The 17313-nt window shown below is 43.4% G+C and overlaps 1 pseudogene; it reads right to left on the bottom strand.

Annotated features, from left to right (window-relative positions):
• Nucleotides 1-3916: 3916 nt before the first annotated feature.
• On the bottom strand, nucleotides 3917-4924 carry LOC100408639 (bifunctional methylenetetrahydrofolate dehydrogenase/cyclohydrolase, mitochondrial pseudogene; annotated as a pseudogene).
• Nucleotides 4925-17313: the final 12389 nt, after the last annotated feature.

The raw sequence follows: 17313 nt of genomic DNA, 5'->3' as shown, positions 1-17313 counted from the left end.
GCCTGTCTTCATGCAACACACTGTGCTAGATGACATCATGCAGAACGAACTCCACTTGGTTTCTACTTGCAAGGCAAGGTGACAGGAAGGTTCACTAACTTTCTAGGGTGCATGCCAAGTGCTGTGCAGAGCACTGTGCTATGTGTCTTGCAAATAAATGTTCTCTCATTAATCTTCACTACTCTCTGAAGGCTGTAGCATTCTTCTTTTACAGATGGAAGAAAATAAAACTCAAAGCATTCAATATGACTCAATAAATGAGCAAAAGTTCTCAATAGACGTTTTTCCAAAGAAGATATACAAATGGCCTGTAAGCACATGAAAAGATGCCCACCATGTCAATCAAAGGCAAATCAAAAACTGCAACAATGAGACACCACTTTACATTGAGAGAATGGCTGTTAAAAAAAAAAAGACAGATAATAACAAGTGATGGGGAAGTGGAGGAATTGGAACCCTCACACACTCTTCATGCAAATGTAAAACGGTGTAGCTGCTTTGGATAACTGGCAGTTTCTCCAGACATTAAAGTCTTGCTGAATGACTCAGTAATTCCATTCTTAGGTCTATACCTAAAAGAATATGTATATACTCTTAGGCATATACCCATGAAAACATATGTCCACACAAAAATTTGTACACAGATGCTCAGAGCAGCATTATTCATGACGGCCAAAAAGTGGAAATAATAGATAAAAGGTGGCCAGGCGCAGTGGCTCACGCCTGTAATCCCAGCACTTTGGGAGGCCAAGATGGGCAGATCACCTGAGGTCTGGAGTTCAAGACCAGCCTGACCAACATGGCAAAACCCCATCCATCTCTACTTAAAAAAACAAAAACAAAAAACTAGCCAGGCATGGTGGCATGCGCCTGTAATTCCAGTTACTTGAGAGACTGAGGCAGGAGAATCACTTGAACCCAGGAGGCAGAGGTTACAGTGAGCCAAAATCATACTACTGCACTCCATCCTGGGTGACAGACCGAGACTGTCTCAAGAAAAAAAAAAAAAGCTAAAAAAATGGAAAGAACATCCATGAAATGGATGCATGGATAAACAAAATGTGATCTATCCACATAGATGGATAGATCCATCTTGTTACTGTACAACAGTAGCAAGGAATGAAGTACTGATACATTCTGCAGCACGGATGAACTCTGAAAACATCATGCTAAGAGGCAGAAGTCAGACACAAAGACCATGTAGTGAATGATCCCTTTCACATGAAATGTACAGAATAGCCAAATCTATAGAGACAGAAAGTAGAATTATGGTTGTCAGAGGCTGGGGGTGGGGTGGAGGGAAGAGCAGTAACTGCTCACGGGTACAGGAGTTTTTGGTGGAGGAGGACAGGTAATGAAAATGCTCCAAAATGATTAGAGTGATGGTTGCACACTCTGAATGTACAAAAAAACCCACTGAATTGTTCACTTTAAATAAGTGAATTGTGTAGTATGTGAATTATATCTCAATAAAGCATGTATATACATATGTATATACATGATATATGTATATATATATATCATGTATATACATATGTATATACATTATATATATACACACACACATATATATACGTATATATATATATATACATATATACACATACACACACACACACACACACACACACACACATATATATATGGCATTGAAGATAAAAGATCCCAGTCAGAAGGGCACCATGAGTACATAGTGGTCTCCCCTTGAGCCTTTTGTTTTGTGTTGGAAACAGAGTCTGTTTGGAAACAAAGTCTCGCTCTGTCACCAGGCTGGAGTGCAGTGGTGCCATCTCCCTCACTGCAACCTCTGCCTCCCAGGTTCAAGCGATTCTCCTGCCTCGGCCTCCCAGGTAGCTGGGATTACAGGCATGTGCCACCACACGTAGCTAACTTTTGTATTTTTTGTAAAATAGAGGTTTCACCATGTTGGCCAGACTGGTCTTGAACTCCTGACCACAAGTGATCCTTCCATGACCTCCCAAAGTGCTAGGATTACAGGTGTGAGTCATTGTACCCAGCCCCCTTTGGCCTCTTGAGAAGAATTTTATTTATGTTTTCATCTATAACCAGGAGAGAAAAGAAGGCATGCCTTGAGTGTATAATGATAACAACTAATGCTTATTGTACACTGTGTCTGGCTCTGGGATGAAAACTCTATGTTCATCTTTTTGAGATGGAATCTCTCTCCGTCTCCCAGGCTGGAGTGTAGTGGTGCAACCTCTGTCTCATAGGGTTCAAGTGATTCTCATGCCTCTCCTCCTGAGTAGCTGGGATTACAGGCATGCCTGGCTAATTTTTGTATTTGTAGTAGAAACAGGGTTTCACCATGTTGGCCAGGCTGGTCTTGAACTCTTGACCTCAAGTGATCCGCCCAGCTCGGCCTCCCAAAGTGCTGGGATTACAGGCGCGAGCCACCAGACCCGGCTTAGAACTTTATGTTCTATGTAATTTAGTCCTTGTGAGAATCATGATATGTGGCAGGTTGGGTTCCCTGGAACCCAACTGAGGTGGAGATTGGCATGTAAGAGGTTTGTTAGGGGTGTTCCCAGATCAGGACCTGCAGGAAGAGGAGGAAAGGAAGAGGACTCAGCTCAGGAAGGAGGGAGAGGACTCAGCTCAGGAAGGAGGGAGAGGACTCAGCTCAGGAAGGAGGGAGAGGACTCAGCTCAGGAAGGAGGGAGAGGACTCAGCTCAGGAAAGAGGAAGAGCAGTGATCCGGTCTCAGTAGAGGCCGCAGCAGCCCCTACCGGGGAGTGGTTTCAAAGCTACTCTCTGGAGTGAAGCAGGCGCCCCAACAGGTGCTGACAGTGGAGCCTTTTTGACAGCAGCGCTCCCAGACCTGGGGGAAAGATCTTTCACGATCCTTCATCCTTTTTTTGTTTATTATTAAAAAAGAGAAAATCATCTTTAATCAAAAAGTCTGATTAAATTCAATATTAACTCAAACTCTTAAAAATTTTCTGGAAAAGTCAACAGGGTGGATCACAGAATAGCAGGCAGCTGCTGACAGTTCTTTGGTGGAAAAGTAAGTTGCAAACTTACCTAAGCTTCCCAAATGATTATCAAGCCAAGTTTGTTTTTCAAAAATAGATCTTAAAATATATCAAAGAAACTATTGAAACAATTGAAAATTTTAACAATGATGTTAAAGTATATAGCAAAAAACAAGTATGACAATACACATGAATAATGTATAAAAGAAGCCTTTCAATCCTAGAAAACTAAAATTGGGAGAACTTGCTGAAGGGTAACAAACATAAAATGAGGACTAATAGCAAGGAACAATCCTAAACATGTTCCTAATGACTGACTAAGCCTCAAAAAGACAGCTTAGCAAAACAACATGTAGGTTTTTTCCCTAGCCAATTCAGTTCTATTTAGATAAATCTGGTTACCAATCAATACATATATAAATTAATTTCTTTCTACTCAATTACTACCATTTTTTTCTTTTTCACCTTTCCCCTAATTTCCTCTAGCAAAAACTTTTCCTTTGGTTCGATCAGCTGAATTCAAAAGGTTTGGTACCTAAAATGAGTATCAACTCTTATTGGAATAGCACTTGGGAAATGCAATGCTAGAAAAGGTAAATGTTTAACTGAGGGCTTGACAAAGTTACGCGTCCATTCTCCATATGACAGTGTCTCCCATGTTCATCACTAGGTTAATGGCTGCACTTGGCTAGATCACATGACCCTGCAGAATACTGGAATGCTCCCTGGCAAGGTACTACAGGTGCGTGCACAAACTTCCACCCATTTAAGCTTTTAATAAATACAAAGCATCCTTTTAAACAATTTCAGTAGAATAAATTAAAAATACTGCATTTCTATTGGCCTGCTTTGAGCTGGCTTGAAGTGTTGTTCATGACACAGAAGACACAATAGTTAATTACTGGCTACTCCAAGCTCTTTACTCACTCTTCAAGCCTCAGCACCTTTTTTGCAGCAATAATGGTACTCTTCATTAGCATTGCCACTGTCATGGGGCCAACACCTCCAGGAACTGCAGTGATAGAACTGGCTTGTCTGACTCCTTCAAAATCCACATCTCTAACCAACTTGGGTTTGGCAGTTACAGGATCATGGACTCTATTTATTCCCACATCAATAACTGCTGCTCCTTCCTTGATCATATCTGCTGTGATCAGATTTGGAATGCCTGCAGCAGATATTACAATATCTGCAAGAATTGTATGTTTCTTCAACTGCTCTTTGGGAGTATATCGATGAGATATTCTAACAGCAGCATCACCTCCAGGATGTTCATGTGCCCCATCTGTGTGCAGTAATGTTGCAATGGGCATTCCAACATTTTTTGACCTTCCAGCCACAACCACATTCTTCCCTAGGGTTGGAATGCCAGTTCCCTTAATTATTTCCCACACACTCCATGGCGTAGCCGGTAACATGGAATACTGGTCCAAACACATTCGCCCTACATTAATTACATGAAAACTGTCAACATCCTTGTCTGGAGAAACAGCATTGCAGATCTTTCTCTCATCAGTGTGCTCTGGAAGAGGCAGCTGAACAAGGAGGACATCTACATTATCATCATTATTCAGTTTATTGATTAAATTCAACAATTCTTCCTCTGAAATTGAAGCCGGTTTCACAATTGTCTCACTGTTGATTCCCACATCTGCAGCTACCCTGGTTTTGTTGAGGACATAGGGGTGACTTGCAGGATTCTCGCCAACCAGTATCACACTCAGGTGTGGCCGTTTATTGCCTGAGGCCACCCACTCTTCCACCTCCTGCCATACTTCCTGCTTGATCTGCTGGGCCAGTTTCCTTCCAGAAATGACCACGGCTTCATTTCAAACTGCCGCAAGGTGGAAGGAGCGAGGGTGAAGGGAGCATCTCTGCACAGACTGCCGCAGTCAGAAAGCCAACGCAGACATGAGCGAAGTCGCAGGCATAGCCCACGCCAATGACCATGTCAGGCTATCCTTAATGGGAGATATGGGTGGCACAGCAGAGCATCCACCATGATTATTAGTGTAAGCATCTGCATTTTTTTATTTTTGAGGCAGGACCTCACTCTATCATCCAGGCTACAGTGCAGTGCCACCATCACAGCTCACTGCAGCCTCAATCTCCTTGGCTCAAGTGATTCTCCCACCTCAGCCTCCAGTGAGCCTCAACCTCCTGTTTGTTAGGACCACTCCTGGGACTGATTGCCTGAGCTTGAGTCCTCTAGAAACCAACCCTATGGAGATTTGTGCATATGCAGTTTATTGGGGTGTGCACTTGGGAACTACTCTTGTAAGTATAAGAAACCAGAATATTATACCTCAAAATATGCCACTGTGACACAACAATTATTTTTAGGTAAAGACAATTAAAAAACAGCAAACAGGCTGGGTGCAGGGGCTCACGCCTGTAATCCCAGTACTTTGGGAGGCTAAGGCAGGTAGATCACCTGACCTCAGGGTCAGGAGTTCAAGAGCAGCCTGGCCAACATGGTGAAACCCTGTCTCTACTAAAAATACAAAAAAATTAGCTGGCCATGCTGATGGGCACCTGTAATCCTGGCTACTCAGGAGGCTAGGCAGGAAAATCACTTGAACTCAGGAGGCAGAGGTTGCAGTGAGCCGAGATGGCAACACTGCACGCCAGCCTGAGCGACAGAGTGAGACTCCGTCTCCAAAAAAAAAAAAAAAGGCAGCAAACACAGGAAAAGCTTTCTCTACCCTTCCCCATTTTTGCCTAAAGGCAGGCATAGAAATTCTGCTTTAGGGAGACAACTCCAGACTCACCAGCCCAGGGAAGGCACCAGAGGAATCTGCAAACATTCCTTCCTCCTTTAGTGTTCTCTCTCAGTTTCCCTGCCCTTAACAGCCTGAAGCCACTTACTTTTGTCCTATCACTTATCTACAACTTTATTGGTCTTTGTTGACCATGCTATATAAACTGGAGGTCTCCTCCAGGTGTTGAGTTACTTTTTGTTGAAGGACAGGGGGTAGGGGGGGTCAAAGCAGACACCAGACCACCAGGCAAGGTCAGAGAAGGACATGGCAGCGGCATTTTCTAAAGCCTTGACTGTTGGGAGAAAAAGAATAGAATTGGTATTTGGAAGTAAGAGAATCTAGGCCAGGTGCAGTGGTTCACACCTGCAATACCAGCACTTTGGGAGGCCAAGGCCAGCGGATCACTTGAGGTCAGGAGTTCAAGATCTGACCAACATGGTGTAACCCCATCTCTACTAAAACATACAAAAATTAGCAGAACATGGTAGTGCTGCTGTAGTTCCAGCTGTTTGGGAGGTTGGAGGGATTGCTGGAGCCCAAGAGTTTGAGGCTGAGTGAGCTATGATTGAGCCATTGTACTCCAACCTGGGTGACAGAGTGAGGCCCTGTTTATAAAATAATAATAAGAGCACTTTTAAAAAATCACCATATCATTGTCACCCTTAATACACGTAATAATTCCTTAATGTCATCTAATATCTGATTATTGTAGTTGGTTGGTTTAGGACGCAGTGGCTCACACCTGTAATCCCAGCACTTGAGCTCAGCAGTTTGAGACCAGCCTGGGCAGCATGGTGAAACCCCATCTCTACTAAAAATACAGAAATCAGCCGGGCATGGTGGTATGCTCCTGGAGTCCCAGCTACTTGGGAGGCTGAGCCAGGAGAATCACTTGAACCTGGGAGGCGGAGGTGGAAGTGAGCTGAGATCGCACCACTGCACTCCAGCCTGCTGACAGAGGGAGACTCCATCCCAAAACAAAAATACAAAAATTAGCCAGGTATGGTGGCCCCTTCCTGTATGTAGTCCAGCTACTTGGGAGGCTGGGGCACAAGAGTCGCTTGAACTTGGCAGGCAGATGTTGCAGTAAGCTGAGATTGCACCACTGCACCCTTGGGTGTCAGAGTGAGACTGTCACAAAAAAGAAAAAAAAAAGAATAAGAAACCAGTTGGTTTGTTTGAATCAGAATCTAAACAAGAGCCGCCCATTGCAAGTAGTTGTGCCTCCAATTCTCTTTTACTGCACAACAGTCTTCTCTTTTTTAAAAAATGACATTGATTTGGTAGAGAAGCCAGGTCTTACAGAATAGTCACCTGTATTTGGGTGAGGGGTGGTCAGAGCACCTAGTCCTCTCTATTCCCTATGCGCTGGGCTTCCTGTGCACTTAGCTCTCAAGGCTGAACTGTATTCAAATGCATTCAAGTTGGTGACCAGAATTCTTCACAGGGCTATATTTGTCACCCCAAGTTTGATGACACTGGCATTGGCCAATGAAGTCAGCTGATGTCAGCCTCTTCCCTCCATCAAACTGAGCCTCTGCCTCAAGTTCTTAGCGTTCGTTTACAATCATTGTGATATGAGTTGATAAAATGATGGTTTTCTGATTCTGTTACTCTTGCAGTGAACTGTATAAATTCTGTAAAGGACTTTCCCTCATTGGTTATGTGGTCTCACTAAAATACAGTTTGTATGGAAAGGGGGCCTTTTATGTTGGCTCCTGTGAACTTCTTTTTCCTCTGAATTTTTTTTTTTTTTAAGATGGAGTCTCGCTCTGTCACCTAGGCTGGAGTGCAATGGCACTATCTCAGCTCACTGCAAAGTCCACCTCCCAGGTTCAAGCGATTCTCCTGCCTTGGCCTTCTGGGTAGCTGGGATTGCAGGCATGTACCACCACACCCAGCTAATTTTTGTATTTTTAAAAGAGACAGGGTTTCACCACAATGGCAAGGCTGGTCTCAAATTCCTGACTTCAGGTGATCCGCCCACCTCAGCCTCCCAAGTGCTGGGATTACAGGCGTGAGTCACCATGCTCAGCCTCCTTTGGTAATTTTTTTTAGTTTGAAATAATGTTAGACTTACAGAAAAGTTCCAAGATTAGTACAGCGGGCTTCCATATGCCCTTCACCCAGTTCCCAGTTGTTAGCATTTTACCACATTTGTTTAATGATTTTTCTCTCTCATATATAGGCATACATATATATATATATTGTTTTAGCTAATACCTAATTTTGTATTTTACTTAAGAATGGATCACGCTGGATGCAGTGACTTATGCCTGTAATCCGAGAACTTTGGGAGGCTGAGGCAGGTGGATCACCTGAGGTCAGGAGTTAGAGACCAGCCTGACCAACATGATGAAACCCCGTCTCTACTAAAAATACAAAATATTAGTCTGGCGTGGTGGCAGTCACCTGTAATCCCAGCTACTTGGGAGGCTGAGGCAGGAGAATAGCTTGAACCTGGGAGGCGGAGGTTGCAGTGAGCCAAGATCTTGCCATCGCATTCCAGCCTGGGCAAAAAGAGTAAAACTCTGTCTCAAGAAAAAAAACGAAAAAGAAAGAGAGAGAATGGATCTCAAACAGTGTCCCTTTCCTGTAAATATTGTAGTAAAGAACAGAACATACTGTTAAATAATCGTGAGCAATGATCAATACTAGGAAATTTACATTCATACAGTTCTATTATTTAATCTATGAGTGTATTTGTACGTTGCCAGTTGTCCAAAAATGTCCTTAATTAAAAAACAAAAAGTCTGTTCTAGGGCCTAATCCATGATTAAACACTGCATTTAGCTGTCACTTTAGCGTCACTTAATCTGGAGCAGCTCCTCAGTCTCTGTCTTTCGTGACCTTGACATTTCCTGAGAGAACAGGCCAGTTATTTAGTGGATTCTGTGAACTTTGAACAGATTTGTCTTTGATAGTTTCCTTGCTTTCTGGCATAACAAGATGCCCCACACCCATGTACATTTTCTGGCCCTGATTCTCAATGACCATTTCTTTCATGGGAAAGGGTATTTAGAAATGGGACCTGAGGCCAGGAATGTGGCTCATGCCTGTAATCCTAGCACTTTGGGAGGCCAAGGTGGGTGGATCACCTGAGGTCAGGAGTTCTAGACCAGCCTGGCCAATACAATGAAACCCCATCTCTACTAAAAATGCAGAAACTTGCCAGGCGTGGTTGTGGGCATCTCGAGGCTGAGGCAGGAGAATCACTTGAACCTGGAAGGCGGAGGTTGCAGTGAGCTGAGATCACACCACTGCACTCCAGCCTGGACAACAGAGCGAGACTCTGTCTAAAAAAACAAACAAAAAAATGGGACCTGAATCCCGATGGCAGTGCTATTGATTGGGGTGAGATGCAAGTGCGGACTGTGGTGGCGACCAGCTGAGCATCCCGGGACTGCCTCTCCTCCAGCCCTGGAGACTCCTCATTCTGGGAAATGGCAGCTTCGGGCTGGTTTCTGCGGATGAGTTTCTCCGATGCCCGGGTGACACTGAGGTAGAGCGGGAGACCTGCAGCGTCCACAGCATGGCTCTGGGTGTGGCTCATCCAGCATAACCCTCAAATTTCCTTTTACCCATTATTTAATGACGAATTTTATTGCATTTTAGGGCTTGAGAGGTTTACTTGTCTTTTTCTTATCTTATATTGTTGATTTACTGTAACCGCCAGCAGGGCAAACACAAAATTGGGGCATCCGCAGGCTGTCAAAGAAGTGTCAAAATATGTGATAAACATAGGGCGACTCAGCAAAACAACTCAGACTCTAATGACATGATGAATGCACCGCGCCACGGAGGACTTGCTCTGTCCCGGGCAGTGCAGGTGGCTGCTCATCCATGGAGGCGATTGTTCTTGGCAGGTCCTTCCTGCAGTGATGCATGCAGGACAGAGGGTTACTGACTCACAGGGAAAGACTGCACTCACTGGCAAAATCCTCCCTCTGAGTTTTGTGAATGTTCTCACACAAGAAACTCCTGACTGATCTGCAGTCTCGGGGCTGGATTCCTACCATGACACGATTCCTGGGCCACAGCTCCTGAGGAAATGAGGAATCTGCAGGAAAAGGTCAACAACAGGTGCCCGCCTTCGTGGTGCTAAGGGGCCTGCACCTTTGGCTTCTGAGTGTTCCCAACAGAAGGGTGGCAGAAAGCGCTGCAGGGCTGTCTGAGAAGAGGGCCTCAGGACAGAACTGCCAGTGTCAGAGAAGAGGCAGACTGGGAACATGGAAGGAGAGTGGGAAATGTATCCAGACAGGAATCTAAGGGCAGTTGTTTTGTTGAGAAGCCTCACCTCATTGAGGTATCAACATGAAACCATTTTCTTTTTCTTTTTCTTTTGAAACAGAATTTCGCTCTTGTTGCCCAAGCTGGAGTACAATGGCACGACGTCGGCTTACTGCAACCTCCGCCTCCCGGGTTCAAGTGATTCTCTTGCCTCAGCCTCCTAAGTAGTTGGGATTACAGGCGCCTGCTACCACACCAGGCTAATTTTTTGTATTTTTAGTAGAAATGGGGTTTCACCATGTTGGCCAGGCTAGTCTTGAACTCCTGACCTCAAGTGAACCACCCGCCTAGGCCTCCCAAAGTGCTGGGATTACAGGTGTGAGCCACCGTGCCCGGCCTTACTTTTTTTTTTTTTAATTGCATTTTAGGTTTTGGGTTACATGTGAAGAACATACAAGATTGTTGCATAGGTACACACATGGCAGTGTGATTTACTGTCTTTCTCCCCATCACCTATATCTGGCATTTCTCCCCATGCTATCTCTCCCCAACTCCCCATCCCCCACTGTCCCTCCCTCCCCTATTTCCCCCCAATAGACCCCAGTGTGTGATGCTCCCCTCCCTTTGTCCATGCGTTCTCATTGTTCAACACCCACCTATGAGTGAGAACATTCGGTGTTTGATTTTCTGTTCTTGCGTCAGTTTGCTGAGAATGATGGTTTCCAGGTTCATCCATGTCCCTACAAAGGACACAAACTCATCATTTTTTATGGCTGCATAGTATTCCATGGTATATATGTGCCACATTTTCCCTGTCCAGTCTATCATCGATGGGCATTTGGGTTGGTTCCAGGTCTTTGCTATTGTGAACAGTGCTGCAATGAACATTCGTGTGCATGTGTCCTTATAGTAGGACAATTTATAATCCTTTGGATATATACCCAGTAATGGGATTGCTGGGTCAAATGGAATTTCTATTTCTAGGTCCTTGAGGAATCGCCACACTGTCTTTCACAATGGTTGAACTAGTTTACACTCCCACCAGCAGTGTAAAAGTGTTCCTATTTCTCCACATCCTCTCCAGCATCTGTCGTCTCCTGATTTTTTAATGATCGCCATTCTAACTGGCATGAGATGGTATCTCAATGTAGTTTTGATTTGCATTTCTCTAATGACCAGTGATGATGAGCATTTTTTCATATGTTTGTTGGCCTCACATATGTCTTTTGTAAAGTGTCTGTTCATATCCTTCACCCACTTTTGAATGGGCTTGTTTGCTTTTTTTCTTGTAAATCTGTTTTAGTTCTTTGTAGATTCTGGATATTAGCCCTTTGTCAGATGGGTAGATTGCAAAAATTTTTTCCCATTCTGTTGGTTGCTGATTCACTCTAATGACTGTTTCTTTTGCTGTGCAGAAGCTGTGGAGTTTGATTAGGTCCCATTTGTCTATTTTGGCTTTTGTTGCCAATGCTTTTTGTGTTTTGGTCATGAAGTCCTTGCCTACACCTATGTGCAGAATGGTTTTGCCTAGGTTTTCTTCTAGGGTTTTTATGGTGTTAGGTCTTATGTTGAAGTCTTCAATCCATCTGGAGTTAATTTTAGTGTAAGGTGTCAGGAAGGGTTCCAGTTTCTGCTTTCTGCACATGGCTAGCCAGTTTTCCCAACACCACTTATTAAACATGGGGACTCCTTTCCCCATTGCCTGTTTTTGTCAGGTTTGTCAAAGATCAGATGGTTGTAGATGTGTGGTGTTACTTCCGAGGTCTCTGTTCTGTTCCATTGGTCTATATCTCTGTTTTGGTCCCAGTACCATGCTGTTTTGATTACTGTAGCCTTGTAGTATAGTTTGAACTCCAGTAGTGTGATGCCTCCCACTTTGTTCTTTTTGCTTAGAATTGACTTGGCTATGTGGGCTCTCTTTTGGTTCCATATGAAGTTTAAGGTGGTTTTTTCCAGTTCTGTGAAGAAGGTCATTGGTAGCTTGATGGGGATAGCGTTAAATCTGTAAATTACTTTGGGCAGTATGACCATTTTCACAATATTGATTCTTCCTAGCCATGAACATGGAATGTTTCTCCATCTATTTGTGTTCTCTCTTATTTCTTTGAGCAGTGGTTTGTAGTTCTCCTTGAAGAGGTCCTTCATATCCTTTGTTAGTTGTATTCCTAGGTATTTTGTTCTCTTTGTAGCATTTGTGAATGGCAGTTCATTCTTGATTTGGCTCTCTTTAAGTCTGTTATTGGTGTATAGGAATGCTTGTGATTTTTGCACATGGATTTTTATCCTGAGACTTTGCTGAAGTTGCTTATCAGTTTCAGGAGATTTTGGGCTGAGAACATGGGGTCTTGTAAATATACAATCATGTCGTCTGCAAATAGAAACAATTTGACTTCCTCCTTTCCTATTTGAATACGCTTTATTTCTTTTTCTTGCCTGATTGCTCTGGCTAGAACTTCCAATACTATATTGAATAGGAGTGGTGAGAGAGGGCAACCTTGTCTAGTGCCAGATTTCAAAGGGAATGCTTCCAGCTTTTGCCCATTCAGTATGATATTGGCTGTTGGTTTGTCGTAAATAGCTTTTATTATTTTGAGATACGTTTCATCAATACCTAGTTTATTGAGGGTTTTTAACATAAAGGGCTGTTGAATTTTGTCAAAGGCCTTCTCTGCATCAGTTGAGATAATCATGTGGTTTTTGTCTTTGGTTCTGTTTATGTGGTGAATTATGTTTATAGACTTGCATATGTTGAACCAGCCTTGCATCCCCTGTATGAAGCCTACTTGATCATGGTGGAAAAACTTTTTGATGTGCTGTTGCAATCGGTTTGCCAGTATTTTATTGAAGATTTTTGCATCTATGTTCATCATGGATATTGGCCTGAAGTTTTCTTTTCTTGCTAAGTCTCTGCCAGATTTTGGTATCAGGATGATGTTGGTCTCATAAAATGATTTGGGAAGGATTCCCTTTTTTTGGATTGTTTGGAATAGTTTCAGAAGGAATGGTACCAGCTCCTCTTTGTATGTCTTGTAAAATTCAGCTGCGAACCCATCTGGATCTGGGCTTTTTTTGGGTGGTAGGCTTTTAATTGCTGTCTCAACTTCAGACCTTGTTATTGGTCTATTCAGGGTTTCGACTTCTTCCTGGTTTAGGCTTGGGAGGATGCAAGTGTCCAGGAATTTATCCATTTCTTCCAGGTTTACTAGTTTATGTGCATAGAGTTGTTTGTAATAATCTCTGATGATGGTTTGTATTTCTGTGGAATCTGTGGTGATATCCCCTTTATCGTTTTTTATTGCATCTATTTGATTATTCTCTCTTTTCTTTTTTATTAATCTGGCTAGTGGTCTGTCTATTTTGTTGATCTTTTTGAAAAACCAACTCCTGGATTTATTGATTTTTTGAAGGGTTTTTTTGTGTCTCTATCTCCTTTAGTTCTGCTCTAATCTTAGTTATTTCTTGTCTTCTGCTAGGTTTTGAGTTTTTTTTTTTATCTTGCTCCTCTAACTCTTTCAATTTTGATGATAGGGTGTCAATTTTAGATCTCTCCTTGCTTCTCATGTGGGCATTTATTGCTATATATTTTCCTCTAGACACTGCTTTAAATGTGTCCCAGAGATTCTGGTACATTGCATCTTCATTCTCGTTGGTTTCGAAGAACATCTTTATTTCTGCCTTCATTTCATCATTTATCCAGTCAACATTCAAGAGCGAGTTGTTCAGTTTCCATGAAGCTGTGAGGTTCTGAGTTCATTTCTGAATTCTGAGTTCTAACTTCATTACACTGTGGTCTGAGAGACTATTTGTTATGATTTCCATTCTTTTGCATTTGCTGAGGAGTGATTTACTTCCAATTATGTGGTCAATTTTAGAGCAGGTGTGATGTGGTGCTGAGAAGAATGTATATTCTGTGGATTTCGGGTGGAGAGTGTTGTAAATGTCTATTAGGTTTGCTTGGTCCAGGTCTGAATTCAAGTCCAGGATATCCTTGTTAGTTTTCTGTCTTGTTGATCTGTCTAATATTGACAATGGGGTGTTAAAGTCTCCCACTACTATTGTGTAGGAGTCTAAGTCTCTTTGTAAGTCATTAAGAACTTGCTTTATGTATCTGGGTGCTCCTGTGTTGGGTGTATATATATTTAGGATGGTTGGCTCTTCTTGTTGCATTGATCCTTTTACGATTATGTAATGTCCTTCTTTGTCTCTTTTGATCTTTGTTGGTTTGAAGTCTATTTTATCAGGGACAAGAATTGCAACTCCTGCTTTTTTTTTGCTCTCCATTTGCTTGGTAAATCTTCCTTTATCCCTTTATTTTGAGCCTATGTGTATCCTTGCATGTGAGATGCATTTCCTGGATACAGCACACAGATGGGTTTTGGCTTTTTATCCAATTTGCCAGTCTGTGTCTTTTGATTGGGCATTAGCCCATTTACATTTAGGGTTAATATTGTTATGTGTGAATTTGATCCTGCCATTTTGATGCTAGTGGGCTGTTTTGCCCATTAGTTCATGCAGTTTCTTCATTGTGTCAATGCTCTTTACCATTTGGTATGTTTTTGGAGTGGCTGGTACTGGTTGTTTCTTTCTATGTTTAGTGCCTCTTTCAGGAGCTCTTGTAAAGCAGGCCTGGTGGTGATGAAATCTCTGAGTACTTGCTTGTTCGTAAAGGATTTTATTTTTCCTTCACTTATGAAGCTTAGTTTGGCTGGATATGAAATTCTGGGTTGAAAGTTCTTTTCTTTAAAGATGTTGAATATTGGCCCCCACTCTCTTCTGGCTTGTAGGGTTTCTGCTGAGAGATCTGCTGTGAGTCTGATGGGCTTCCCTTTGTGCGTAACCCGACCTTTCTCTCTGGCTGCCCTTAGTATTTTCTCCTTCATTTCAACACTGGTGACTCTGACAATTATGTACCTTGGGGTTGCTCTTCTTGAGGAATATCTTTGTGGTGTTCTCTGTATTTCCTGGACTTGAATATTGGCCTCCCTTGCTAGGTTGGGGAAGTTTTCCTGGATAATATCCTGAAGAGTATTGTCCAGCTTGGATTCATTCTCTCCATCACATTCAGATACACCTATCAAACGTAGATTAGGTCGTTTCACATAGTCCCATATTTCTTGGAGACTTTGTTCATTCCTTGTTACCCTTTTTTCTCTAATCTTGCCTTCTCATTTTATTTCATTGAGTTGATCTTCAACCTCTAATATCCTTTCTTCTGCTTGGTCAATTAGGCTGTTGAAACTTGTGCATGCTTCTCGAAGTTCTAGTGTTGTGTTTTTCAGCTCCGTCAATTCACTTATATTCCTCTCTAAGTTGTTTATTCTCATTAGCATTTTGTCAAATCTTTTTTCAAGGTTCTTAGTTTCTTTGCATTGGGTTAGAACATGTTCTTTTAGCTCAGAGGAGTTTCTTATTACCCACATTCTGAAGCCCGATTCTGTCAATTCATCACACTCATTCTCTATCCAGCCTTGTTCCCTTGCTGGTGAGAAGTTGTGATCCCTTGTAGGAGGAGAGGCATTCTAGTTTTGGGTGTTTTCATTCTTTTTGCACCGGTTTCTTCCCATCTTTTTGGATTTATCCACCTGTTGTCTTTGTAGTTGTTGACTCTCAGATTGGGTCTCTGAGTGGACATCCAGTTTGTTGATGATGAAGTTTTTTTTTTAATTAAAAATAATATATACCTTGTGATCTACCCACCTTGGCCTCCCAAAGTTCTGGGATTATAGGCGTGAGCCACCATGCCCAGCCAATGATGAAGTTATTTCTTTCTGTTTCTTAGTTTTCCTTCTAACATTTAGGCCCCTCTGCTGTAGGACTGCTGAGGTCCACTCCAGGCCCTGTTTGCCTGGGGATCACCTGCAGCTGCTGCAGAACAGTAAGAGTTGCTGCCAGTTTCTTTTTCTGCTATCTTTGTCCCAGAAGGATACCCGCCAGATGTCAGTCTGAGCTCTCCTTTATGAGGTGACTCTTTGGATATACTGGGGTCAGGGAGCTGCTTGAGGAGACAGTGTGTCCTTTATAGGAGCTCACATGCTGAGCTGTGAGCTCCATTGTTCATTCAGAGCTGCTGGGCAGGTACATTTAAGTCTGCTGTAGCAAAACTCATAAACCCTTTTTTTTTTTCCCACAGGTGCTCTGTCCTGGGGATTTAGGGCTTTATTTATGAGTTTCTGTTGTGCTGCTGCCTTTTTTTCAGGGCTGCCCTGCCCAGCCAGGAGGCAGCCTAGTCACTGTCTGCCTGCAGAGGCTTTGCTGACCAGCTGTGGGCTCCACCTAGCTGCTATGTGGACTTCCGTGCAGTCCTGTTTATACAAGTATAGTTAGAACTGCCTCAGCAATGGCGGCCCGCCTCTATAATGGCAGACTCTCTCTGTAATGGTGGGCTGCCTCAGCAATAGCAGACTACCTCCATAGTGGTGGACTGCCTTGGTAATGGCAGATGCCCCTCCCCCACAGAGCTTGCTGTGAGAGTCTTAATCCAGAACGTTTCAGATTGCTGTTTTTTTGTGGGGGTGGGACCAGCTGAGCCTGATCACCTGGCTCCCTGCCTCAGAGCCCTTTTTTTTTTTCAGTTGAACACACGGCTCTGTGTCCCAGGTGTTCCAGTCACCTGTTGAAAAGGAACCAGGATCTGTGTGATTTCCTGTGCAACGACCCACTGCACCAGCTGAAACAGCCACACTGAGATTTGTGGCGCTTTTTTGCCTGGGAATCTCCTGGCCTGGCTCCCTGTTTCAGTCCCCTTTTTTTTATCAGTTGAATGGGTGACTCTGTATCCCAGGAGCTCCAATCACCAGCTAAAATGGCACCCCGACCCATGTATTTTGTGCGTAGAACCATTGCGCTGGCTAAAACGGCCTTACTAGTGACCCGTGAGGCTCCTCTGCCTGGGAATCTCCTGGTCTGTGGGCAATAAAAACCCGTCTGGAAATGTGGCATCAACTCACCCTCTGCGCTTCTGCTGGGAGCTGCAATCCTGAGCTGCTCCTAATCGACAATCTTGGATCTCCGCTTTCTTTTTTTCTTTTCTTCTTTTTTTGAGATGGGGTCTGGCTGTGTTGCCCAGGCTGGAGAGCAGTGGCCTGATCTTGGCTCACTGCAATCTCCACCTCCTGGGCTTAAGCCACCCTCCCACCTCAGTCTCCCAAGTACCTGTAAGTAAGGCACACACCACCATGCCCAGCTAATTTTTGTATCTGTAGAGTTGGGGTTTTGGCTGGACGTGGTGGCCCATGTCTGTAATGCCAGCACTTTAAGAGGCCAAGGTGGGTGGATCACTTGAGGTCAGGAGTTTAAGGCCAGTCTGCCCAACATGGTGAAACCCTGAT

The sequence above is a fragment of the Callithrix jacchus genome, chromosome 5, assembly GCF_049354715.1.
Source record: "Callithrix jacchus isolate 240 chromosome 5, calJac240_pri, whole genome shotgun sequence".
NCBI classification, from domain to species: domain Eukaryota; kingdom Metazoa; phylum Chordata; class Mammalia; order Primates; family Cebidae; genus Callithrix; species Callithrix jacchus.
This window is presented reverse-complemented; position numbering and strand designations above follow the sequence as displayed.